Here is a 26,870-nt window from a genome sequence, read left to right on the forward strand (position 1 = left end):
TCTCATGTAGACGTGAAAGATTCCATGGGACTACTTGAGGAAGGGAAGTTAGCTCTTCCCGAGTTTGTGCACCGTTCATCCCTCCACCAACGCCATCAAAAACAGATTCAGCATTCGTTCATCCCATTTGCGCTTTGTGGGACCTTGCTGTGTATTTGCCTGTGACTGCACTTCAAAAGTAGTCCGTGCCCTCAGAGGCTGTGTGAGATATCCTGAAGATATGAAAGGGGAAGGCAGCAGGGGAGTGGGATTAATTGGATAGCCCTACCAAAGAGCCGACACGGGCATAATGGGCCGAATGGCTTCCTTCTGTGCTATATCATTCGATAGTTCCATTAAAGAAGCTATATTAATGCAAGGTCTTTCTTTAAATGCAATTTAATTCACATGCCTTGACAAGGATCTGTCTTGGGCTTTATTGAGTGTATATTTGAGATAATCACTTTCTCATACATGGTTTTTAATCCACATTCCTGTGATTTCCTCTTAGAAACTCACTGAAAGCTGTGATACTGAATGTGAATATAATTGCTTTCAAGATGCTTGTCTTACATGATTAATTTGTTTTTGATTTGGAACATCTCCTTATCACTTTCTCGAATATCAATCTGAGATGATCATTTAAATACATTGAGTTTCTTTTTTTTTCTACATCTTTTCTGAAGGCCACCCTGGAACAAGGCCAGGAGGCTATGTTGACACCCCTCACCTTGAAAGGACAGAGTCCTTCCCTTGCAGTATAAGGGAAGAGATCATGGTCCCCACCTCCCCGCAATTTGAGGATGGGAGCCTCCCAATGTGAGGCAGGAATTCCCGTCCTGTATGAGGGGAGAGTGCCCCCAATGTCAGGACAAGGGCCTGCACTCTGACAGCGGTGATCGCTCACTATGACTGCAGTGCTGCAGAGACCCTTCCCCACCGTCCCATGCAACGGCCAGTGAAGCCTAGGTGTGCAAGTAGCAACTCCCATGTGAGGGCAGATTACCCCGGTCTGAGGGCATTGACCCTCCCTGTGGGGAGAGGCAGAGACCTCCTGTGTCAGGACAGAGACTCCAATTGCGAAGGCCAAAATCACCTCATAGAAATATAGAAAATAGGAGCAGTAGTAGGCCCTTCGAGTCTGCACCGCCATTCAGTATGATCATGGCTGATCCTCTATCTCAACATCATATTCCGGCTTTTTCCCTATACCCCTTGATACCTTTTGTGTCTCGAAATCTATCTAGCTCCTTCTTAAAATATATTAAGTGATTTGGCCTCCATAGCCTTCTGTGGTAGAGAATTCCACAGGTTCACCACCCTCTGAGTGAAAACATTTCTCCTCATTTCAGTCCTAAATTCCCTACCCCGTATCCTGAGACTGTGACCCTTTGTTCTAGACTTCCCAGCCAGGGGAAACATCCTCCCTGCATCCAGTCTATCCAACCCAGTCAGAATTTTATACATTTCAATGAGATGCCCTCTCATTCTTCTAAACTCGAGTGAATACAGGCCTAGTCGACCCAATCTCTCCTCATACGACAGTCCTGCCATCCCAGGAATCAGTCTGGTGAACCTTCGCTGCACTCCCTCTATGGCAAGTATATCCTTTATAGAAATCATCTAAGAGCAGTGATCACTCACTATCAGGGCATTACCATCGGGACATCAAGTGAGAGAGCAGAGAGGCATCGTGCTAGCCTCCTCAGCGCTCCACTTCCTTTGAGGGGCTAATGGCCCAATTCCACGTCGGTGGCGAGACCTCCAGGCTGGGCGATAAAAGTCTTGGCCCCGGAAGGGTAGCACCCCCAATCAGGGCGGGGGTCAATTGTGCCCCTTAGACGTGATGCCGTAGCAGGGGAACGGTGGAGATGTAATTTATGCTTCATTTCAATAGTGTAATGGGGCCGCCACTTCTTTCTGACGCGAGCCTCCTGTGCCATTGTCAGAATGTGCATCTCACACTTCGGCTCGGATCTCCCGGGGCCTTTAACCACGGCTGTAAGTGCCCCCACCAGTTCCGGGTTTGTGCACGCGCTGAGCAGTCTTCTTGACAGATCCTCCGCATCCCTGGGAAGTGGACATCCGCGGGCGGAGACTTGGGCTATTTAGAAGATTCTTAGATTCATAGAAATTTACAGCACAGAAGGAGGCCATTAGGCCCGTTGTGCCTGTGCTGGCTCTTTGAAAGAGCAATTTGAGAGCTGAAGCCCTCATCCATGCTTTTGTTACCTCTAGACTTGACTATTCCAATTAACTCCTGGCTGGCCTCCCACATAGTGTCACCTGTGGCTCAATGGGTAACACCCTGGCCTCTGAGTAAAAAGGTTGTGGGTCCAAGTCCGACTCTAGGGACTTGAGCACATAAATCTAAACTGACACTCCCAGTGTAGTGCTGAAGGAGTGCTGCACTGTCGGAGGTGCCGTCTGTCGAATGAGACGTTAAACCGAGGCTCCGTCTGCCCTCTAGTGGACGGGAAAGACTCTACCTCGAAGTCGAACTTTTGTCCAGCGAATGCCCATGAAGCTCTTATATCTGGTAAAAGCAGGTGTAGGGCCTTCTTTCACCAGCGTAAGGTGAAAATAAATATTAAAATAATGTTTTTAAAATCGTTTTAACGTTCAAAAGCCTGTAAAATACATTTATGTTATCTTTGGCCCCTTGAAAAATGTTTCCATTTATTTTTCAAAAAATAAAATTTTTTGTTTTAAATGTTTAATTGAATTGTATTTTAATTTATTTTAAAGGTAATGTTTTTTATTTCAGTGCTGTAAAAATGTATTGGCCCAGAAATTCCTCTGGGGGTCTTCCCGCGGGCAATTGACTCCTCGCTGGATATTTTTTACGAATTTACCTGGTGGTCTAGGAGGTGCCCTGATTTCCGATGGGGAGGCCTTCTCCTCCTGTGCTGCGAAGCACGCTCCCGTGCACAGGGTCCCGACGCAGAAGATGCAGTCATGTGTGACTGCTCAGCCAATCAGGTAAGTATTTCACAGGTTTCCATTAATAGCACTGAGACTCACGTATCTACCAGTTCTCATGCTATTAATGGGAACAAAAGCAATCACACAAAATAATAAAAAAATAAAAAACAGACCACACATATTAAAAATTAATTGAAATTAAAGTTATTGTGTCTTATAAAAATAAAATACTTTCCCAATTTTTAAAAAAGTTTTTTTAATTATGGTTAAAAATGAACTTACTGTTGTGGGGAGGGTTTTTTAACAATAAACTATGTGTTTATAATTTTATTTTACCATTCTTTTTGTGTGTTTTAAAACACTTGCACCTGTAAAAGTAGGCTATGCGCCTGCTTTTTCAGGCGCAAGAGTTTTGAGGACGTTTGCTGGGCAATGTATGGGTAAATAGCCCAATCTTGCCGAAGCAAATATCCTTGCTCCCGATCTGGCTACGATCTGTGAAGCTCCAGCTTGACAGATCGGAAAAGCCGGTTTTCAGCACATGCGCATTGTGCGCTGAAAAACGGCTTTTCTGATGCCTTCCCAGGTCCTTAGAAACTTCGTAAGGGCCCGGGACGTCGGAAATTCTGCCCCATTTTTTTGGTGATTCCTATTAAGCTTAGAGGTATTCCGTACAGAAATGGAATCCCCATAAGCATAATGGGAATCCTCTTTGTAATTGGTTGGGCCGGCCCATGTGATCTTAGGGGCGCTTGCGAACCACCTGCATCCCTGGGCGTCTACGCAGGCCTACGCGTAGAGGCCCAAAAGTGTGAGACTCTGTGGATTCAGCACCATCAGGTAGTAGTTTTATTGCAGTTAAACAACAACAACTTGTATTTGTATAGCGCCTTTAACGTCGTGAAGCGTCCCAAGGCGCTTCACAGGAGTATTATGTGCTAAAACTTTTGACAACGAGTCGCATAAGTAGAAATTAGGGCAGGTGACCAAAAGCTTGGTCAAAGAGGTAGGTTTTAAGGAGCATCTTGAAGGAGGAAAGAGCGGCAGAGAGGCGGAGAGGTTTAGGCAGGGAGTTCCAGAGCTTGGGACCCAGGCAACAGAAGGCACGACCACCAATGGTTGAGCGATTATAATCAGGGATGCTCAGGCAGGCATAATTAGAGGAGCGCAGAGATCTCGGAGGGGTGGGGGGGGGGGGGGGGCCGGTAGGGTTGTGGGGCTGGAGGGGCGAGGCTATGGAGGGATTTGAAAATAACCAGAAGCCAATGTAGGTCAGTGAGCACAGGGGTGATGGGTGAGCGGGACTTGGTGCGAGTTAGAACATGGGCAGCCGAGTTTTGGATCACCTCTAGTTTACGTCGGCATCTGCCCGGGGAAGCCTCTGATCGCAAATTCAGGCCTATTGCATGCAGATATTATGCAATAGCACTTCCCCATTCACTCTTACGCTCCATTACACCACAGTTGCACCCATTGATAGAACATAATGGAGCTCCAAATCCCTACCATACAATTAAACCAAATATCCACACGTCAGAGCAAAATGCAGAGTTGCTTCACATAGCTTTGCAAAAGCTGTGCTGTTGAAACCCACAAGTAAGCCTCAGAATACTTAAGGCAATGAATCAAAATGTCTTGGTAGAATTTTTGCACTGCAACAGGGATAGGAGTAAGGTACATGTGAATCAATCATGTATAATTATCCATGCACTCGGAATACTTTACATAATAACATTTTCAGCATTCTTTCTGCCTTCTTGACTCACTATCTCCAATCCACCTCAACTGGACCAATTTTCAAGTAGCTGTGTTGGGAAGGTATTTTTGATGGTTCTCCTTTTAGAAGCATTAGGAACAGCAGGCCATTCAGCCCCTTGAGCCCGCTCCGCCATTATGGCTAATCTGCACTTCAACTCCATTTACCCGCATTTCCTCCATATCCCTGGATATCCTTAACTAACAAAAATCTATCCAACCAAAGCAGGAAATAAAGTCCCTTTCAGATTCAACATTGAGTCCAACAATTTCAGATTATAACCACTGCTCCCATTTTTTCGGACAGCATGTAACGGTTCTGCCGTGGCCATTTACAGCCCCTCTAGACCCATCTTTTGCATCTTTACTTGTCCCATTACCACTCCCTTTTGCTCACACCAACATCCCTTTTGTCAGTTAATCCACTCCTGTCTTCCACCCTTCCCTTTTGTTCGTTCCTCCCCTCACCACCCTTTCCCTTCCTCTGTACTTGCTTAAACTCTGTTACATCTCTCACCTTTGCCAGTTCTGATCAATGGTCTCCCTCCTGCCATAGGTGCTGCCCTGACGTGCTGAGTATTTCGAGCATTTTCTGTTTTTGTTAAGAACATAAGATATAGGAGCAGAAGTAGGCCATTCGACCCTTCGAGCCTGCTCTGCCATTCAGCAAGATCATAGAATCATAGAAATTTACAACACGGAAGGAGATCATTTCGGCCCATCGTGTCCGTGCCGGCCGACAAAGAGCTATCCAGCCTAATCCCACTTTCCAGCTCTTGGTCTGTAGCCTTGTAGGTTATGGCACTTCAAGTGTACATCCAGGTACTTTTTAAATGCGGTGAGGTTTCTGCCTCTACCATCTTTTTAGGCAGTGAGTTCCAGATCCCCACCACCCTCTGGGTGAAAAAATGACCCCTCAGATCCCCTCCAAACCTCCTACCAAATATTTTAAATCCATGCCCCCTGGTTGTTGATCTCTCTGCTAAGGGAAATAGGTCCTTCCTATGAATTCTATCTAGGCCCCTCATAATTTTATACACCTCAATTCCACCTTCCTGCGCTATCCCCATTTCCCTTGATTACCTTAGTATTCAAAATTAAAAATCTGTGGCACTTGGTCTTGAAAGCACTAATTGTCCCAGCATCCACAGCTTTTTGGGGGAGGAAATTCCAGATTCCTGCTACCCTTTGTGTGAAAACATGCTTCCTGATTTCACTCCTGATTGCCGAGGTCTAATTTTAAGATGATGTCCCCTTGTTGTACGTCCCCTTTTGATGAGCTCCATGGCTTTGGCTTGGTATAAATTGATTGCTCACAAAAGTAAGAATTTTTATCAACGGGAAAAAGCCATTCGATCCACAAAGGCTGTCCTTCTGTGATAAATCGTTTCTCCTTGCCCACCTTCTCATTCTACCCCTCAGTCGCTTCTCCCTCCAGAGAGACCTCTAATTGCTCCCTTGCTGTTTATATTGTATTTCAGTGGCCGTTCCCTGCCAGCCTCTTCCACAGTTCTATTACCTCCATCGACTGGCAGATGATTGATCTGCCTTTAAACGTAATGCAAGAACATAAAGATCTCCAGAAGAGCTTAGCAATCCCGTCCTCCCTCAAAAGGCCAACTGCACCTCCTCATCTTCATTGCCTTTGATTGCTGGTTTTTGGGTCTTTCGGACTGCCTGGTCCTTTGTTAATGTTGTTGATTCTCAGTGCTGGCGGCTGCCTTGTTCTGAAGACACTGATCAGTGTCTCTCCAGAGAACTGTGTATCACGTGTCTTGCACTTGCTTCTCATTATGCTTGCCCTGTAGTACACAATTTGACATTATTACAGACAGCCTTTTAGAGTTAAATATTTGATGGAAGATGCCTTTTTCTTTTCCTGTGTCTCCAATGCCCTATATTCCTTGGGCAAGATACTAGTTACCATGGCAATGTACAGTATTAACTCTGTGTTTCAATCAGCTGAGCAGTTTAGACTCAAAGAAAGCTTCTGCCTCACTGGAACCCTTAAACTTGTGTATTTATTTACAGAAGCCTACTGCTATTTTATATGCTTCTTATACTTTACAATCCGCATCAACGCAAAGTGGTTTCAACTTTGCATCAGCACAGACTGTGTAATGTCATTTGAGCATTTGAGTGTAAAGTCACTTGAAGTGCATTTAGAGAGGAGGGTATCAGATCGCCTCCAGGAGGCAGTGGAACTGCAGTGAAGCCACCTTTAAAATGTTCCCCAAGTTTTGTGCTTTTTTTAACCGACTACTAGCTAGACTACCGCACCTTTTAAACTTCAATTCCATTGAGATCTACCGGTTCGCTCCTGGCTCGGTGTCAACACTCACACCTCTGAGTCAGAAGGACATGGGTTCAAAGCCCCACTCCAGAGACTGGAATACATAACTTCACTCGAGTGTGGTCCTGTCAGGACAGGAGCGCTGCACTGTCGGTGAGACGTTAAACCGAGGCCTTCTCGGGTGAAGGTAAAAGAGCATTAAAAATTAATATCAATATCCTTCAAGTGAGATGCTGAACCAGTGCCCCAATTGACTGTTCCTACGTTTCGAGTGAATGTTAAAAGTTCTTAAAACACTATTCAAAGATTAGGGAGTTCTTGTTATATCCTGAACAATATTCCTCCATCAACCAACACCACAAAAGAAAAGAGATTAATGATCTCGTCTCGAGTTTGTCGCAAGTCGTTGCCTACCTAACAGTAATGGCACATCAAAGGTCATTGTACTTTTTGCAATTTAGTATACTGTATTCGCTGCTCATGATGTGTGGTCTCCTCTCCATTGGCGAGACCAAATGCAGATTGGGTAACCGCTTTGCGGAACACCTTCATTCAGTCAGTAAGTGTGACCCCGAGCTTCCGGTCACCTGTCACTTTAATTCCCCGCTCCACTCCCACTCTGATATCTCCGTCCTCGGCCTCTTACGCTGTTCCAATGAAGCTCAACGTAAACTTGAGGAACAGCACCTCATCTTTTGTTTAGGCACTTTACAGCCTTCTGGACTCAACATCGAGTTCAACAATTTCAGACCATAGCCTATTTTTTTTATATTTTTCTCTTTCCCACGGCAGCTATTGATGATTCTGCCATCTCCATTTACACCCTATCTAGACTCATCTTTTGTTTCTTAACTTGCCCCATTACCATCTCCTTTTGCCTCGCATCATCATCCCTTTTGTCTCTTAATCTCCTCTGCCTTCCTTCCTATCACAGACCTTCCCTTTTGTTCTTTCCTCCCCTCCCTCCTTTCCCTGCCTCTACATTTGCTTAAAAACCCATTGCATGTTTAACTTCTTCCAGTTCTGACGAAGCGTCATCGACATGAAACATTAACCCTGTGTCTCTCTCCACAGATGCTGCCTGACCTGCTGAGTGTTTCCAGCATTTTCTGTTTTTATTTCAGATTCCAGCATCCGCAGTATTTTGCTTTTGCTTCAAGTCATTGATTGAATGAAGTGTTTTGAGATGCTTTGACATATATAAATGCCAGTAATTTATTGTTAGAAAATGTAGCAAATATTTGGGTCAGAGGAACCAATAATGTAGGATGGTTCTGCCTGCCTCGTGACATTATATACAGGTCTGAGGCTGGTATCCATGGTATAGTGACACCCTAATAGGAATCGATTGTATTCACACCAATTGAGAACCCAATAAACTAATGGTTTTCTGTGACTACAAGCAGCATTGACACTGTGAACACATTCTAAAACCATTCTATAGTGGATTATGATGAATGTTTTGAAATATTGGACTTGTTAGAATTCAGTCTAATACAACTCGACGCCAGTGAGTGATAATTTGTCCCCTGAGTCATTCTGGTTGCATTACGGCGTTATGGGCCAGTGTTTGAAGTCTAATTCCAATCTTGTCTCTTTCAGGTGATTCTAATCCTGACGAAGTTGTACGACTATAATCTTGGGAGTGTCACGGAAAGCTCACTGTGGAGGTAAGTGGATACGAAAGGGCAGGCGAGCAGTAAGCTGGTTAATTCAATGAGGAGTAAGCGTTCATTACTCAATCTTGTGTGAAATATTAAGGAGACAGAGACAGCTTGTAGTTATCCTGAAGCATTAGGAAGAGCAACTCGAGCCTCCCGAGCTGAATTAATGAGAATCTTTCCGGTATTCCTTTGACGCCAATTGCGCGGAAATTGACACTGACAAATTCTGTCTTTTATGCATTGGTATCAAAACCATACAATGCAACGACAGACCAAAATCAGGCAGTTACTTGTAAATCTATCGATGTGAGATACATCCAATGCGATGGCTTATAGCAGGGAAATATTTTGCAAAATGGATTTTTTTTTTTAAATGGAAAAAAATAACTAGCATCACTGATCAGGCAAGAAGTTTGACACAATGTGGCATCCCACAGATTTCAATCTGTACCATGTGGAGGGTGATTCGTCACCCAAATATTGGAGTTCCCCATCAAGAGCCTGGAGGGAGTGTCGATGTTGGTGTCTGATGATTAACAAATCATTTTCTGCAACTAGTGCCTCGTGATGGACAAGTACCGATGGCAACAGACCAATTTCCGGTGTTGTATGTGCCCGAGCCAAATCTGCACTGGTAGCAGAGGGATGGTCACATATACAGGTCGAATGTATTCCAGTTGTAGCCCTGATATAGGGGTTTGAACTCTATACTACTTACTTATTTTACAGTACTCTAGGTTGTGATGCTATTGATATACAAACATATGGGTCTAATGAATATCAAACTGTTCTCCAAGAACACCACAGTTATCAGCAAGTCCCTAGTTTGGTTAAAAAAATGAAAATTAATTGAAAATTTGATTGTTCCATGAAAAATAAATAGCTTGGTGCCTCTGTTAAAATAATTCATAGAGGTAGATCAAATGAGCATGTTCAGTGCCTGTACACTAACATTATCAGCAGTCAATTCTACACTCTTGATAGTAAAAAAAAATTGCTTAAAATATAAATCTTCAGCTGATTGAACTAAAATCTCTATCCTGAGTAATGCCTACTTTGCAGCTATGCTGTATGGAGTGCCAAAGTACAGAAGACATTGTAAGGCTATACTTCCTCGCCGAGCACCCTGCAAATCATAACACACTCCCTTCTTCCTTTTTTGCCTCTTTCCAAAGAAAAAGGGTTTGGAAATTTTATTTTTTTACACTCTTGTCGACCCCTTGTCCAAAATCATTTAAAATTCTTACAGGGCTTGACGGGATAGATGCAGGGAGGATGTTTCCTGTGGCTGTGGAGTTTAGAACCAGGGGTCACAGTCTCAGAATAAGGGGTCGGCCATTGAGGACTGAGATGAGGAGAAACTTCTTCACTCAGAGGGTGGTGAATCTTTGGAATTCTCTATCCCAGAGGGCTGTGGAGACTCAGTCTTCGAGTACATTCAAGTCAGAGATCGATAGATTTTTGGGTATTCAGGGAATCCAGGGATCAACATCATCATCATAGGCAGTCCCTCAAAATCTTTCACTCTAAAAGTGAGTTCTCAGGTGACTGAACAGTCCAATACGGGAATTACAGTCTCTGTCACAGGTGGGACAGACTGTGGTTGAAGGAAAGGGTGGGTAGGGAGCCTGGTTTGCCACACGCTCCTTCCGCTGTCTGCGCTTGTTTTCTGCATGCTCTCGGCGACAAGACTCGAGGTGCTCAACGCCCTCCCGGATGCCCTTCCTCCACTTAGGGCGGTCTTTGGCCAGAGACTCCCAGGTGTTGTGGGGATGTTGCACTTTATCAAGGAGGCTTTGAGGGTGTCCTTGAAACATTTCCTCTGCCCACCTGGGGATTGCCTGTCATGTAGGAGTTCCGAGTATAGCGCTTGCTTTGGGAGTCTTGTGTCGGGCATGCGGACAATGTGGCCCGCCCAACGGAGCTGGTCAAGTAAAGGAAAGTATAGTTGAGGTAGAAGATCGGCCATGATCTTATTGAATGGCGGAGCGGGCTCGAGGGGCCGAATGGCCTATTTCTGCTCCTAATTCTTATTTTCTTATGAAAGACGGGGTTGGGGGGATGGTCAGTGAGCCAAAGGTAGGCAGTACTATCACCGCCGAAAGCATATTTTTGTTATCAGGTATTGAAGACAAAAGAGACTGTGTATCAAATACTGATCTGTGGGGAAAAAGCAAGTTGGACTTGCACAAATCTAGATTTAACGTCATAACCTTAGAGCTCTTGGATTACCTTTCAAACTAGGCCCTTACAGATTCCCAAGGTGAACCATGGGCCTACTTTGAAAGGTACTGAGGAAGCAGTAATACTGCTCCATGCCTGTCTCCTCATCGCTGTTTCGATCATGAGGAGCAAGCTATGCATCACCTCCATCACAATCATGTCACACATAACCTAATGACCTTTCTTTTTTATAATGCAGTGCTGTGCTTCAACATCACTTATGTCCTTTCTCAAATAAAAACCACTGGAAATACTCAGCAGGTCAGGCAGCATCTGTGGAGAGAGAAACAGAGATAACGTTTCAGGTTGATGACCTTTCGTTAGAGATGTCGCAGATTCTAAGCAAGTGCAGAGGCAGGGAAAGGGGGAGGGAGGAAAAAACAAAAGGGAAGGTCTATGATAGGGTGGAAGGCAGGAAAGATTAAATGACAAAAGGTACGATTGTACAAAGCAAAAGGAGATGGTAATGGGACAAGTGAAGAAGTCTAGAAGAGGTGTAAATGGGAATGGCAGAATCAACAACAGCTGCCTTGTGGAAAAAATAGGGGCAGAGGTTATGGTTTGAAATTGTTGAACTTGATGTTGAGTCCGGAAGGCTGTAAAGTGCCTGATGGAAAAATGAGGTGTTGTTCCTTAAGCCTACGTTGAGCTTCATTGGAACAGTGCAAGAGGCTGTGGACATGCCCTTTCTTCATATGTTTGACATTGTTCTCATCAAGATTTTAGTGGAGCACAATGGTGGGTGTGCAGCATCATTATAATGTGAAAACCAGTACAAGCATAGATTTATTTTTTGAAAGGAATAAAATGCTGGACCGTATAACTGAAACAGTGGACAGTCGGTACCTCAAAGCACTGGAGAAGTACCATCAACTTTGCCTTCGCAAAATCCTGCAAATTCATTGGCAGGATAGCCGCACCAACATCAGCGTTCTCTCAGACCAACATCCCCAGCATCGAAGCACTGACCACACTCGACCATTGTCAGCATGCCCGATACTAGATTCCCAAAACAAGCACTCTACTCCTAGCTATGTCACGGCAGGCGAGCCCCAGGAGGGCAGAGAAAACACTTCAAAGATATTCTCAAAGCCTCTTTGAACGAGTGCAATAGCTTCACCGACTCTTGGGAATACCTGGCCCAAGACCGCTCAAAGTGGAGGAGAAGCATTCGAGAAGGCGCCGAACATTTCGAGTCTCTTTGCCGGGGAAGCCAAGCACAAACAGCGGAAGGAGCGTACGACAAATCAAGCACCCCACCCACCCGTCCCTTCAACCACGTCTGCCCCACCTGTGACAGAGACTGTAGATCCCGCATTGGTCTTATCAGTCACCTTAGAACTCATGTTAGTGTGGTAGCAAGCCTTCCTCGACTCCGGGGGACTGCTTAAGAAGAAACCAGTTGAGTATAATCCAGAGAGTGTCATGCTTAAATTGTAAGATGCTCTGGTCAGACCACACTAGGAGTGCCCCACTATAGTCAGCAAGGCAGAAGAGTCAAGCCCTGGAAGAAACGCAATGAAGATGCTGAAGGGGCTGGTTCTCAATGACAGTTGATTCAGTTAATAGGAAAGACTACAGAAACTGTGGGTTCTCTAGCCTTGAAAAGAAAAAGCTTTGGAGAGGGGATTTTAGAGGAATATAAGGTACTGAATGGTATAGAAAAGTGAATCAAGGTATGCTGTGACAGATCAAGGGGACTAAATTGGTGCAAGGTCAATTTAGGTTGGATTTCAGGAAGAACTCGGTCATCCAAAGTAAAGGAGTGGAAACAAAAGTGAGGGAGAAGAGTGAGAATGAAAAAAGCTTGAGAAGCCATTGAGATATCAGAATATCTAGCTTATTTGAGTAGTTAGCAAGTTTCAGGTTTCTATCAGTTAACCTTTGTGTACAATTGCCCTGTTACAAGAATTAGCTAACAATAAAATTCTATCTACATTGTTACTGTATAGACACAAGTGTCAGGAAGTGTTTATGAGGTGTTTACGCTTAATCTCAACTGAAAGCAGCTGTTCACACTTTCTGAACACAATTATTGCTGTCCTCCCCTCCGCACAGATCCACTGGGGCGTGTGCTGCATGTCAGTACATTGCGAGAATCACACATTCAGCTATTTTATCTGCAGCCTTTCATGGCACTGATTCAATTCTTTTGCACAGTTCAGATGCCATTAACTTTTAGTAAATATACGCCAGCTTTGTGCCCGATTAACTCGTGAAGGTAAAATCCCTCTAGCTGCTATGTGTGGGCAATTTCGTGTTACCACAGAAATGTGTTTTGATTTCCGTAGAAATAACCAATGGAGAAATTCTTCATAAATTCTTTCAGAAATCAAATAGGGAATTCAAGAAATCAAATCGGGAATTCAGAAGAAACTTCTTTAACCAGAGAGTGGTGAGAATGTGGAACTCGCTACCTCAGGGAATGGTTGAGGCGAATAGTATAGATGCATTTAAGGGGAGGCTAGATGAGCATATCAGTGAGAAGGGAATAGAGGGCTATGCTGATAGAGTTAGATGAGGAAAGATGGGAGGAGGCTCGAGTGGAGCATAAATGCTGGCATGGACTGGTGGGCCAATTGGCCTGTTTCTGTGCCGTATATCCTATGTAATCCTATGATATTATTAGCAAAGATATAGACGAGTGAGAAAGAACTTACATTTATATAGTGCTCTTCACATTCTCAGGATATGCCAAAGCACTTAACAGTGAGTTGTTTTTGAAGTGTAGCCACTGTTGTTATGTAGGCCAACATAACAACCAACGTGCACACAGCACATATAGAGCAAATAAATGAATGACTTTTTGACAGTGTTATTTGAGCGGGATTGTTCGTGTCAGAACTCCCCTCCTCCTCTTCAGTTAGTGCTACAGGATCTTATAATTTTGTCGAAGGGAGCAGATAGGGCATCAGTTTAACGTCTCGTCAAGAAAGACCTCACCTCCCACAAGGCTGTGTACTCCCTCAGTTTAGGTTATGTGTTGAAGCGAAACTCGAGGGGAGAGCGCTACCAACTGAGCCAACTGAGCTGCACAAGTAAAGGGTGATGGAGGCCATTTGGCACATTTAGTTCATCCTTCCCTAGAGATCTACAATTCTCCCATTGCAGTATCCAACTGCTCCGTGAACAACTCCAGAGTTGCGGTCTCAAAAGGATCACATTGTTTTACAGTGTGTTTGTATTGTGGGACTGGTTGCGAGTATTGCCAGCAACAGTAACGCAACAACAACAATTTTGCATTTCTATAGCGCCTTTAACGTAGTAAAATGTCCCGAGGTGCTCCACAGGAGCGCAATCAGACAAGAATTGGCACCAGGCAACATAGACAGGTTCTTAATCGTTAAGGGATTAGGGGGTTATGGGGAGCGGGCAGGGAAGTGGACCTGAGTCCATGATCGGATCAGCCATGATTGTATTAAATGGTGGAGCAGGCTCGAGGGGCTGTATGGCCTACTCCTGCTCCTATTTCTTATGCTCTTACATTCTTATAAGGAGATTTTAGGCCAATAAGGGTAGTTTTTAATGGTGTGTTTTAAATGGGGAGAGAGACAGAGAGATTTAGGGAAGGAATTCCAGAGCTTAGGATTTTGGCAGCCGAAGGCACGGCCGCCAATTGTGGAGCAAAGGAAATCAGGGAAGTGTGCAGGGATCTCAGAGGGTTGTAGGGCTGGAGGAGGTTGCAGGGATAGGGAGTGGCAAGGCCATGGATGGATTTGGAAAACAGGAATGAGAATTTTAAAATCGTGACAAATTCAAACGCAAGTGAATTTGGATGTAGACTGTCACTGAAAAGTCACATTTCTGACTAGTTGTTTCTGATTGAGGATAGACAGTGTCAGGGAGTAGTCCCTATAGACCAACAATATAAAGAGAGTATTGCTGTCGTGCAGGATTGGGCTGAGTTCCCAGACCATCATTGCTCGAGGACTGGTGACCGACTGTGTCCAGGACTTATTATCTGCTGGTCTCCAATAAGCCTTTTGGAACCCTCTATCTGGAGGTGAGTCCTGAAGCCACTGAAGACACGAGAAGCACCTGATTTGCATTACACAGTTGCCTTTGGAAACAGCGGTGTCCTACAGCTTTAAACTTTGGTCTCATCTTCTCAAAGACCTAACACCTGGGGAATAACCCTGTGTGACACCACACGTGGTTATCGTCGTATCTGTGGCAACCCATATTTCATGGAACATATTTCATGCACCAAGATTAAGATCAATTGGCAGTGAGAGAAACTGATTCATTGCAACATCACCAGAAGCGGTCCACAATCTGCACAGTAAGCGAGTTAAAATGAACATATTTCCTTCCCATGCTTACTTTAATTTCGGTACCTGGTGTAGTCTGCAGCGCAAACAAATCCCTTGGTAGAGTGCACAGGGATTTATATCCTCCTCATGACATTGGCCATAATTTACTTCCTCACTCGTGAATTCTCCAGGCAGCTCATTCATAGGACATGACATGTATCCCGTGGGCCTCTCTGTTCCATCCCTGTCGACAATGAGAAAACCAGGGTAATAGATTGGAGAATAGATTGGAGAGTGGTTGAGAATAGAACTTGAGAAAATAAAATGGGCAATAATATTGGCAAACAATGATGTAGAACAGCAATGGGAATCATTTAAAACGGTGTTCAACAGAGTGCAGGAACAATATATTCCGCTAAAAGGAAAGAACAAACTAAACACTAATGAGGTTCCATGGATGAATAAAGCCATAAGGGAACAATTGAGGGTAAGGAAAGAGGCATACATTAAGTACATAGACAGTGGGGGAGTGCATGATAAGGGAGAATACAAAAAGATTAGGAGAAGTTAAAAAAAACAATTAGGAACAATGAAATTAAATGATCAAGGAACATTTAAAAAAAAAGTAAAATATTTTACGGGCACATCAATAAAAAATGGATGGTTGGGATGGGATTAGGGCCATTAAGGGGTAAACACGATAATACCACAGGTAACGATAGAGAGATGGCAGAGATATGAAATAATTATTTTGTTTCAGTATTTACCAGCGAGATAGAACAGGTGGACATGACATTGGATGATGAGATTAGTGATGAGATAAGTACATTTAAAATAAAAAGAGGGTATATATTAAATCAAGTAATCAAACTCAAAGAGGATAAAACTCCTGGTCCGGATGGATTGCATCTATGAATTTTAAAAGAATCTAGGGAAGAGATAGCAGAGGCCTTACTACACATATTTAATAATTCATTAGAAAAAGGTGTAGTGCCAGAGGACTGGCAGATAGCTAACGTAATACCAGTATTTAAGAAGGGGATAGAACATGTGCAGGGAATTATAGACCAGTCAGCTTAACATCGGTGGTAGGAAAAATAATGGAATCCCTACTAAAGGAGAAAATAGAAGAACATCTAGAAACCAAAAATATAATAATGAATAGTCAGCATGGATTTCAAAAGGGAAAGTCTTGCTTGACCAACCTCATTGATTTTTTTGAAGAGGTAACAGAGTGAGTAGACAATTGTAATGCAGTAGATGTAATTTATCTAGATTTTCAAAAGGCCTTCGATAAGGTACCCCATAAATAGACTGATGAACAAGGTCAGAAAATGCAGTCAGGGGACAAGTAGCAGAATGGATTGTTAGCTGGCTTCAAGACAAAAAACAGAGAGTCGGGGTAAAAGGTAGCTATTCACAGTGGCAAGTGGGCAATGGTGTTCCACAAGGATCAGTGCTGGGACCACTGCTGTTCACAATTTATATTAACGATTTAGATTTTGGAATCAAAAATAGAATTTATAAATTTGCAGATGACACCAAATTTGGGGCGATAGTCAATTCTGAGGAGGACTGCAACAAATTATAGGAGGACATTAATAAACTTACAGAATGGGCATATAATTAGCAAATGAAGTTTAACACAGATAAATGTGAGGCATTACATTTTAGTAGGAAGAATAGGGAGGTCACTTATTACTTGGAGGATGCGAGTCTAGGTGGGATAGAGGAATAAAAGGATCTCAGAGTCATCATCATCACCATAGACGGTCACTTGTATCGAGGATAGAAACATAGATAGAAAATAGGTGCAGGAATAGCCATTCGGCCCTTCTAGCCTGCACCGCCATTCAATGAGTTCATGGCTGAACATGCAACTTCAGTACCCCATTCCTGCTTTCTCACCATACCCCTTGATCCCCCTAGTAGTAAGGACTTCATCTAACTCCTTTTTGAATATATTTAGTGAATTGGCCTCAACAACTTTCTGTGGTAGAGAATTCCACAGGTTCACCACTCTCTGGGTGAAGAAATTCCTCCTCATCTCGGTCCTAAATGGCTTACCCCTTATCCTTAGACTGTGTCCCCTGGCTCTGGACTTCCCCAACGTTGGGAACATTCTTCCTGCATCTAACCTGTCTAACCCCGTCAGAATTTTAAACGTTTCTATGAGGTCCCCTCTCATTCTTCTGAACTCCAGTAAATACAAGCCCAGTTGATCCAGTCTTTCTTGATAGGTCAGTCCCGCCATCCCCGGGAATCAGTCTGGTGAACCTTCGCTGCACTCCCTCAATAGCAAGAATGTCCTTCCTCAGGTTAGGAGACCAAAACTGTACACAATACTCCAGGTGTGGCCTCACCAAGGCCCTGTACAACTGTAGCAACACCTCCCTGCCCCTGTACTCAAATCCCCTCGCTATGAAGGCCAACATGCCATTTGCTTTCTTAACCGCCTGCTGTACCTGCATGCCAACCTTCAATGACTGATGTACCATGACACCCAGGTCTCTTTGCACCTCCCCTTTTCCTAATCTGTCACCATTCAGATAATAGTCTGTCTCTCTGTTTTTACCACCAAAGTGGATAACCTCACATTTATCCACATTATACTTCATCTGCCATGCATTTGCCCACTCACCTAACCTATCCAAGTCGCTCTGCAGCCTCATAGCATCCTCCTCACAGCTCACACTGCCACCCAACTTAGTGTCATCCGCAAATTTGGAGATACTACATTTAATCCCCTCGTCTAAATCATTAATGTACAGCGTAAACAGCTGGGCCCCAGCACAGAACCTTGCGGTACCCCACTAATCACTGCCTGCCATTCTGAAAAGTCCCCATTTACTCCTACTCTTTGCTTCCTGTCTGACAACCAGTTCTCAATCCATGTCAGCACACTACCCCCAATCCCATGTGCTTTAACTTTGCACATTAATCTCTTGTGTGGGACCTTGTCGAAAGCCTTCTGAAAGTCCAAATATACCACGTCAACTGGTTCTCCCTTGTCCACTCTACTGGAAACATCCTCAAAAAATTCCAGAAGATTTGTCAAGCATGATTTCCCTTTCACAAATCCATGCTGACTTGGACCTATCATCACCTCTTTCCAAATGCACTGCTATGACATCCTTAATAATTGATTCCATCATTTTACCCACTACCGATGTCAGGCTGACCGGTCTATAATTCCCTGTTATCTCTCTCCCTCCTTTTTTAAAAAGTGGGGTTACATTGACTACCCTCCACTCCATAGGAACTGATCCAGAGTCAATGAAATGTTGGAAAATGACTGTCAATGCATCCACTATTTCCAAGGCCACCTCCTTAAGTACTCTGGGATGCAGTCCATCAGGCCCTGGGGATTTATCGGCCTTCAATCCCATCAATTTCCCCAACACAATTTCCCGACTAATAAGGATTTCCCTCAGTTCCTCCTCCTTACTAGACCCTCCGACCCCTTTTATATCCGGAAGGTTGTTTGTGTCCTCCTTAGTGAATACCGAACCAAAGTACTTGTTCAATTGGTCCGCCATTTCTTTGTTCCCCGTTATGACTTCCCCTGATTCTGACTGCAGGGGACTTACGTTTGTCTTTACTAACCTTTTTCTCTTTACATATCTATCGAAACTTTTGCAATCCATCTTAATGTTCCCTGCAAGCTTCTTCTCGTACTCCATTTTCCCTGCCCTAATCAAACCCTTTGTCCTCCTCTGCTGAGTTCTAAATTTCTCCCAGTCCCCGGGTTCGCTGCTATTTCTGGCCAATTTGTATGCTACTTCCTTGGCTTTAATACTATCCCTGATTTCCCTTGATAGCCATGGTTGAGCCACCTTCCCTTTTTTATTTTTACGCCAGACAGGAATGTACAATTGTTGTAGTTCAACCATGCGGTCTCTAAATGTCTGCCATTGCCCATCCACAGTCAACCCCTTCAGTATCATTCGCCAATCTATCCTAGCCAATTCACGCCTCATACCTTCAAAGTTACCCTTTTTTAAGTTCTGGACCATGGTCTCTGAATTAACTGTTTCATTCTCCATTCTAATGCAGAATTCCACCATATTATGGTCACTCTTCCCCAAGGGGCCTCGCACAACGAGATTGCTAATTAATCCTCTCTCATTACACAACACCCAGTCTAAGATGGCCTCCCCCCTAGTTGGTTCCTCGACATATTGGTCTAAAAAACCATCCCTTATGCACTCCAGGAAATCCTCCTCCACCGTATTGCTTCCAGTTTGGTTAGCCCAATCTATGTGCATATTAAAGTCACCCATTATAACTGCTGCACCTTTATTGCACGCACCCCTAATTTCATGTTTGATGCCCTCCCCAACATCACTACTACTGTTTGGAAGTCTGTACACAACTCCCACTAACGTTTTTTGCCCTTTGGTGTTCTGCAGCTCTACCCATATCGATTCCACATCATCCAAGCTAATGTCCTTCCGAACCATTGCCTCAATTTCCTCCCTAACCAGCAATGCTACCCCACCTCCCTTTCCTTTTATTCTGTCTTTCCTGAATGTTGAATACCTCTGGATGTTGAGTTCCCAGCCCTGATCATCCTGGAGCCACGTCTCCGTAATCCCAATCACATCATATTTGTTAACATCTATTTGCACAGTTAATTCATCCACCTTATTGCGGATACTCCTTGCATTAAGACACAAAGCCTTCAGGCTTGTTTTTTTAACACCCTTTGTCCTTTTAGAATTTTGCTGTACAATGGCCCTTTTTGTTCTTTGCCCTGGGTTTCTCTGCCCTCCACTTTTCTTCATCTCCTTTCTGTCTTTTGCTTTTGCCTCCTTTTTGTTTCCCTCTGTCTCCCTGCATTGATTCCCATCCCCCTGCCATATTAGTTTAACTCCTCCCCAACAGCACTAGCAAACACTCCCCCTAGGACATTGGTTCTGGTCCTGCCCAGGTGCAGACTGTCCGGTTTGTAATGGTCCCAACTCCCCCAGAACCGGTTCCAATGCCCCAGGAATTTGAATCCCTCCCTGCTGCACCACTGCTCAAGCCACGTATTCATCTACGCTATCCTGCGATTCCTACTCTGACTAGCACGTGGCACTGGTAGCAATCCCGAGATTACTACTTTTGAGGTCCTACTTTTAAATTTAGCTCCTAGCTCCTTAAATTCGTTTCGTAGGACCTCATCTCTTTTTTTACCTATGTCGTTGGTACCAATGTGCACCACAACAACTGGCTGATCTCCCTCCCTTTTTCGATGGATGACTTGCTTCCATGCCAAAAAGGGATAAGTTCACAGGTGTTTCAATGAAGGACCTAATATTTCAGGTCCTGAACTACATGCTGAAGGATGGAAGATGCCTGCGGCGTGGATTTTTTTAACGTGTGATGGCCGTTGCACATCAGCCACCACACAGGCTTGACAGATCTAGGATTAACCAAGACGACTGGAGACCAGCTCTGCTGCACAGACCTAGCGTGCACACATATCGCAGTGTGGGCTGGCCCGTGCTGCCCCTGGGCCCTCGTCTCTTCTGGGCCCCGAACTCACGCCTATACTGGGCCCTGATCATGATATACAGGATATACAGGATAAATAGTATTACCAGGCGTGAAATACTCAGACTCAAATAACAGTGTGATCGTTTTTAATCAATAAAAGATTTATTACAGCAGAGGCTCTGGGTGTCATTTTGGGTGGGTGCTGATATTGGACTGACACATTAAAAGATACATGAACCCATAGATCGTGTTGGTTGCATGATCCCATGACATTCTATTCATCTCATCCCATTCTATTTAATCTCCTCCCACAGCCTATATACACTCTCCCCTATCATGGACTCTTCCCACCCATTCAATCTCCTCCCACAGCCCATGCACACTCTCCCCTATTATGGGGTATATGGCACATCATACAGAACACATCCAGTCTCAAAGCCAAACTACTAGAAGAAGCTGCCGTTCCCAAGGAACGCACGGCCCTTTCCTATATCTCGGTCCCAACCCTTTGCACTTCCGTCTGTGAATTACTGCTGAAAGCTCCCCCATCGAAGGCTGACCTTCTAGTTATTGCTCCTCCCTCTCCCCAAAGCACTGCATTCCATCCAACATTGCTTCAAGCCTCTCTCTTTAATTAAGAATGTAAGAAATAGAAGCAGGAGTACGCCATACGGCCCCTCGAGCCTGCTCCGCCATTCAATAAGATCATGGCTGATCTCTGATCTTGGCCTCAACTCCACTTCCCCATAACCCTTGACTCCCTTATCATTCAGAAATCTGTCTATCAGCACCTTAAATATATTCAATGACCCAGCCTCCACAGCTCTCTGGGGATGAGAATTCCAAAGATTAACGATCCTCTGAGAGAAGAAATTCCTCCTCATCTGTATCTTAAATGGGCGGCCCCTTATTCTGAAACTATACCCCTTAGTTCTAGATTCCCCCACGAGTGGAAACATCCTCTCAGCATCTACCTTGTCGAGCCCCCTCAAGATCTTATATATTTCAATAAGATCATCTCTCATTCTTCTAAACTCCAATGATTATAGGCCCAACCTTTCTTCATAAGACAACCACTTCATCTTAGGAATGAACCTCGTGAACCGTCCAGCTGCGGCTTTGCCCGCAGAGGTCAAAGGTTGTCTCGCCCGCCGATTCCCTTGGCCCCGTGCAGCTACTCGAGGAAGTCCAGGTCCACGTTGCCTCCTCACAGCACCACGCAGACGTTGTGGAGGCCGGTGGGGAGGTTCCGGAAGCGGGGGGAGAGGACCACCATCACGCCCAGCCCGGCCGTGGGTTCGATCACCAGCTTCGCCTGCTCCCAGACCAGCTGCATGGCTCGCTGCGGAAGATAATAGATACACGCATCACTAAAAGCTGCAATACAGGTTAGCAAGGCCATAAAAAAGAAAACCAAGCATTAGGGTTTATTTCTAGAGGTATAGAATTGAAAAGTTAGGAAGCTATACTAAATCTGTATTGAACCTTGGTTAGACCACACTTTGGGCCCGAACTCGGTCGAAGTCAAGGCTCGCCCAAGTGCTGCCCAAAGGACTGACGATGGCTGCCGAGAGACCGGGCGGTACTTAGCCTGGAGGCTCCCTCTAAAAAAGGTGGCAGTACCACCCGGCGGAAAAATAACGGCTATCGCCGTCAACCTGGGCAGCAGCGGGCAGGAGCTCTCAATCTCGGCGGCAAATGCGCTTGCCACCCAAGTACCGGTGAGGATGGAGTCGGGCCCAGGGCGGGGGGAAGACCTGCAAATAAAAATCATTTCAAACAAAAAAAACCCACTGGAACACCTTCAGGGGACCCCATCCAGGTAAGTCACCGTAAAATAATTGTTTTAAATATGTTCACTAACCGATTTTTCCGTTCTTCGTACCTACCGTTGGGGTTAGACCTGCCTCCTCGCAGCGGTCCTTCCCCCTGCTGGCGCCGACTCCCGCCCGCAACAACCTGGCAGCTCGGCGGGCGGGAGGCCACTTACGCTACTTAGCCGCCAGAGGTCGTCAGCGGGCAGTTCTCGGCGGTGCCCCCCTCCCTCCTGCTCCAACCCAAGTGGAAAATAGCAAAGAGGGGAGACCAGCAGCAAAACTCAGTGGCAGTCGGCAGCAGCAAGTGGCAGTGGGCGGTAAGGCCACCAATATTGGGGCCATAGAGTACTGTGTACAGTTCTGGTTGCCAAATTATAAAAAGGATCACCATCATCATAGGCAGTCCATCGAAGCGAGGATGACTTGCTTCCACGCCAAAAAGGGATGAGTTCACAGGTGTTTCAATGAAGGACCGAATATTCCAGATCCTGAACTGCATGTTGAAGGGTGGAAGATGCCTGTGCTTGGATTTTTTTAACGTCTGGTGGCCGTTGCACACCAGCCACCACACGGGCTTGACAGAGCTAGGTCTTGGTCCAGTGGCAAGGATTACCCCAGACGACTGGAGACCAGCTCTGCTGCACGGTCCTAGGGCGCACACATATCGCAGTGTGGGCTGGCCCGTGCTGCCCCTGGGCCCTCGCCTCTTCTGGGCCCCAGACTCACGCCTCTCCTGGGCCCCGGTCACTTCCTTCTACAAACTCTTGCTGCTCCTTCGCCCTTCCTGCTGTGCCTGCTTGCACTGCAATCAGCAAAAAAGGATATAGAGGCACTGAAGACGGTGCAGAGAAAATTTACAAGGATGATACCAGAAATGCGAGGGTATACATATCAGGAAAGGATGAACAAGCTGGGTCTCTTTTCACTCGAAAAAAGGAGGCTGAGGGGTGACCTAATAGAGGTCTTTAAAATGATGAAAGGTTTTGATAGAGTGGATACAGAGAGAATGTTTCCACTTGTGGGGAAGAGCATAACTAGAGGCCATCAATATAAAATAGTCAACAAGAAATCCAATAGGGAATTCAGAAGCAAATTCTTTACCAAAGAGCGGTGAGAATATGGAACTCACTACCACAGGGAGTGGTTGAAGCAAAAAGCATAAATGCATTTAAGGAAAGGCTAGACAAGCATATGAGGGAGCAGGAAATAGAGGGTTATGCTGATAGATTTAGATGAGGAAAGACCGGAGGAGGCTCGAGTGGAGCATAAACGGCGGCATGGACTGGTTGTGCCGAATGTCCTGTTTCTGTGTCCTATGTAATCCTGTGTAAAATATTGTGAGCAAACTTTACTTTGAAAAAGTGAAGTTTTCTTTTAATAAGAAAACACTATTTTCGGAAGCTTATGGCTTGGCTCACACTTCATTAATTTTAGCTACATAACAGTAGTCGCTGCACTTTAATGCAATCAATTGTAGTGGAGTGCTTTGTGATGTTTTTAAAGGATGTGATGAGAGACTGGAGATGAAATTCCCTATTGCCCCGGTTGGGGTGGTAACCTCTCCGGGGCCTGACATTCTGCACTCGGCGCGGAAGTCCCGCCCTGGAAGCCAAATTCCGGTTCACACCCCTCTGAGGAAGTGGAGCACAATGTTGCGCGCTCCACTTTCTCTCGGGGAGGGATCGGGGGCACTACTCGGGCACGATCGTTGCCCGGGCACGATCGCTGCCCGGACCCCATGATAGGAGCAGACAACGGACCGACCTGTAAGGGGGTTAAAAAAAAAAGATGGAGATGCTGGGCACAGCGCACCTCCCCATTAAGTTTCGTTCCATGATCGATGTTTGCCGTGGTTCATGACCTGGTTCGGAAAGGGTCGCCGTGCTCACCGATTATATCGTCGAAGGAGCAGCGGCCCGGGACACGACTGCATTCACGCCTCCATTAACACACGCAAAATTTCCACGGGAGCCAGTACCGCCCCCCGGAGGCGCTAACAGGAAGCACACAACAGGGGAATTCGTTCCCAAGTCTTTCTTTGAGTTACCTGGCAAAACCACGTGCAATGGTTTTCTCTTCAAGTATTGACTTTTCTCATAATTTTCTTCAGTTCTCAAATTTATTTTAAAAGGAGCAGCAGTGGTTTGCAAATTTTTTACTTGTGGGTGATGAAGCATGGGAGTTGGGCATTGTTCTCCTCACAGTAGCAGAGTGGGACAATGGTTTGAGTACTGATGCTTGCTGTTCTGATAATAATAAATGGCTGCACCTCAAGGGGACAGAAACAGGCCTCAGTTTTGAAAGTCAAACTTCTGGGCCTAGAAATTGGACCTTGCCTGACTACAGAGCTGTTCAAAATTAGAAAGGGCTTTGATATCGGGAGAAACTGTTTCCACGAGCAGGAAGTGAAACATTTCGGTAGGAAGAATGAGGAGAAGCAATATAAACTAAAGGGTACAATTCTAAAGGGGGTGTAGGAACAGAGAGACGTGGGTATATGTGCACAAATCGTGGAAGGTGCCAGGGCAGGTTGAGAAAGCTGTTAAAAAATCATATGGGATACTGGGCTTCATAAATAGAGGCATAGAGTACAAAAGCAAGGAAGTTATGATGAACCTTTATGAAGCACTGGTTCAGCAACAACTGGAGTATTGTGTCCAATTCTGGACACCGCACTTTCAGAAGGATGTGAAGGCCTTAGAAAGGGTGCAGAAAAGATTTACAAGAATGGTTCCAAGGAGGAGGGACTTTAGTTACATGGATAGACTGGAGAACCTGGGTTTTGTTCTCAGGGCAGAGAAGATTGAGAGGAGATTTGATAGAGGTGTTCAAAATCATGAGGGGTCTAGACAGAGTAGATAGAGAGAAACTGTTCCCCATTGGCAGAAGGGTCGGAAGCCAGAGGACATGGATTTAAGGTGATTGGCAAAAGATCCAAAGATGACATGAGGAAAAGCTTATTTTATGCAACGAGTGATTAGGATCTGGATTGCACTGCCTGGAAGGGTGGTGGAGGCCAATTCAATTGTGGCTGTCAAAAGTACCTGAAGGAAAAGAATTTGCAGAGCTACGGGAAAAGAGCGGTGGGAGTGGGACTAGCTGAAGTGCTCTTGCAGAGAGCCGGCACAGACCAATGAGCTGAATGGCCTTCTACTGTGCTGTAATCGTTCTATGATTCTAGGAGGGTCCATAACCAGAGGACACAGATTTAAGATAATTGCCAAAACAGACAGGGGAGAAAATGAGGAGAAATTGTTTTATGCAGTGAATTGTTGTGATCTGGAATGCATGGCCTGAAAGGGCGGTGGAAGCAGATTCATAGTAACTTTCAAAAGGGAATTGGATAAATACTTGAAAAGGTAAAACTATGGGGAAAAAGCAGGTCGTGGGACTAATTGATTGCTCTTTTATAGAGTTGGCACAGGCATGATAGACCAAATGTCTTCCTTCTGTCCTCCGTAACATTGCCTGTCTCCGCCCCACCTCAGCTCATCTGCTGCTGAAGCCCTCATCCATGCCTTTGTTACCTCTAGACTTGACTACTCCAATTCACTCTTGGCTGGCCTTCCAAATTCTACCCTATGTAAAGTTGAGGTCATCCAAAACTCGGCTGCCCGTGTCTAACTCGCACCGCCCGCTCACCCATCATCTCCTGTGCTCGCTGACCTACATTGGCTCCCGGTTAAGCAACGCCTCGATTTTAAACTTCTCATCCGAGTTTTGAAAAGCCTCCATGGCCTCGCCCCACCTTATCTTTGTAATCTCCTCCAGCCGCCCCCCCCCCCCGGAGATATCTGTGCTCCTCTAATTCTGCCCTCTTGAGCATTCCCTGATTATAATTGCTGGCCATGCCTTCAGCTGCCTAGAAACGCATCTGGTTCACTAATGTCCTTTAGGGAATGAAATCTGCTGCCCCTTACCTGGTCTGGCCTATATATGTGACTCTCGACTCTTAAATGGCCTAGCAAGTCACTCAGTTGTATAAGGCGGATCACCACCCCCTTCTCAAGGGCCATTAGGGATGGGCAATAAATGCTGGCCTTGCCAGCGACGCCCATGAACGAATACATTTAAAAATGTCCCAACGTTTGAAAAGGGTTGTACAGCCTGATATTTGTCATGCTCCTCAATCCCTTTCTCTGTTAATCATCCATCCAACTCCCTCTTGACTCTGCCAATACTATCTGCATCCAGTGTCCCCCTGGACAATCTATAGCCAGTGCCTGTTCGGCTCAGGACAGCCCAATTTCAGGAAGGGGTCCTAAAGCAGGCATTTGGCCCCTCATTAACATATGCAAGGGGCCTAACACCTGTTTTAGAAGGCCGCCAGGGATGCCCGAAAAGATCGCTTGATCCAATATGGGGCTGGATGTATTTCCGGTGTCTCTGGAGTGTGTTAGGAAACTGCCGAAACTCAGTTTACATTGTATACCTCTTTTAATTCTATTTATCCCACAATCAACAACACTTAAAAAAA

The 26,870-nt window shown here is 45.2% G+C and overlaps 1 long non-coding RNA gene across 1 annotated transcript in view; it reads left to right on the forward strand.

The window, feature by feature from the left end:
* LOC139260217 (uncharacterized) overlaps window positions 1-26,870 on the forward strand; it is a 309,592-nt gene that overhangs the window by 12,559 nt on the left and 270,163 nt on the right. The window contains exon 2 of the long non-coding RNA XR_011592736.1: window positions 8,555-8,622. This is a non-coding gene — a long non-coding RNA (uncharacterized lncRNA). The remainder of the gene's footprint in view (window positions 1-8,554; window positions 8,623-26,870) is intronic.

This window comes from Pristiophorus japonicus, chromosome 3, assembly GCF_044704955.1.
Source record: "Pristiophorus japonicus isolate sPriJap1 chromosome 3, sPriJap1.hap1, whole genome shotgun sequence".
Classification (NCBI taxonomy): Eukaryota; Metazoa; Chordata; class Chondrichthyes; family Pristiophoridae; genus Pristiophorus; species Pristiophorus japonicus.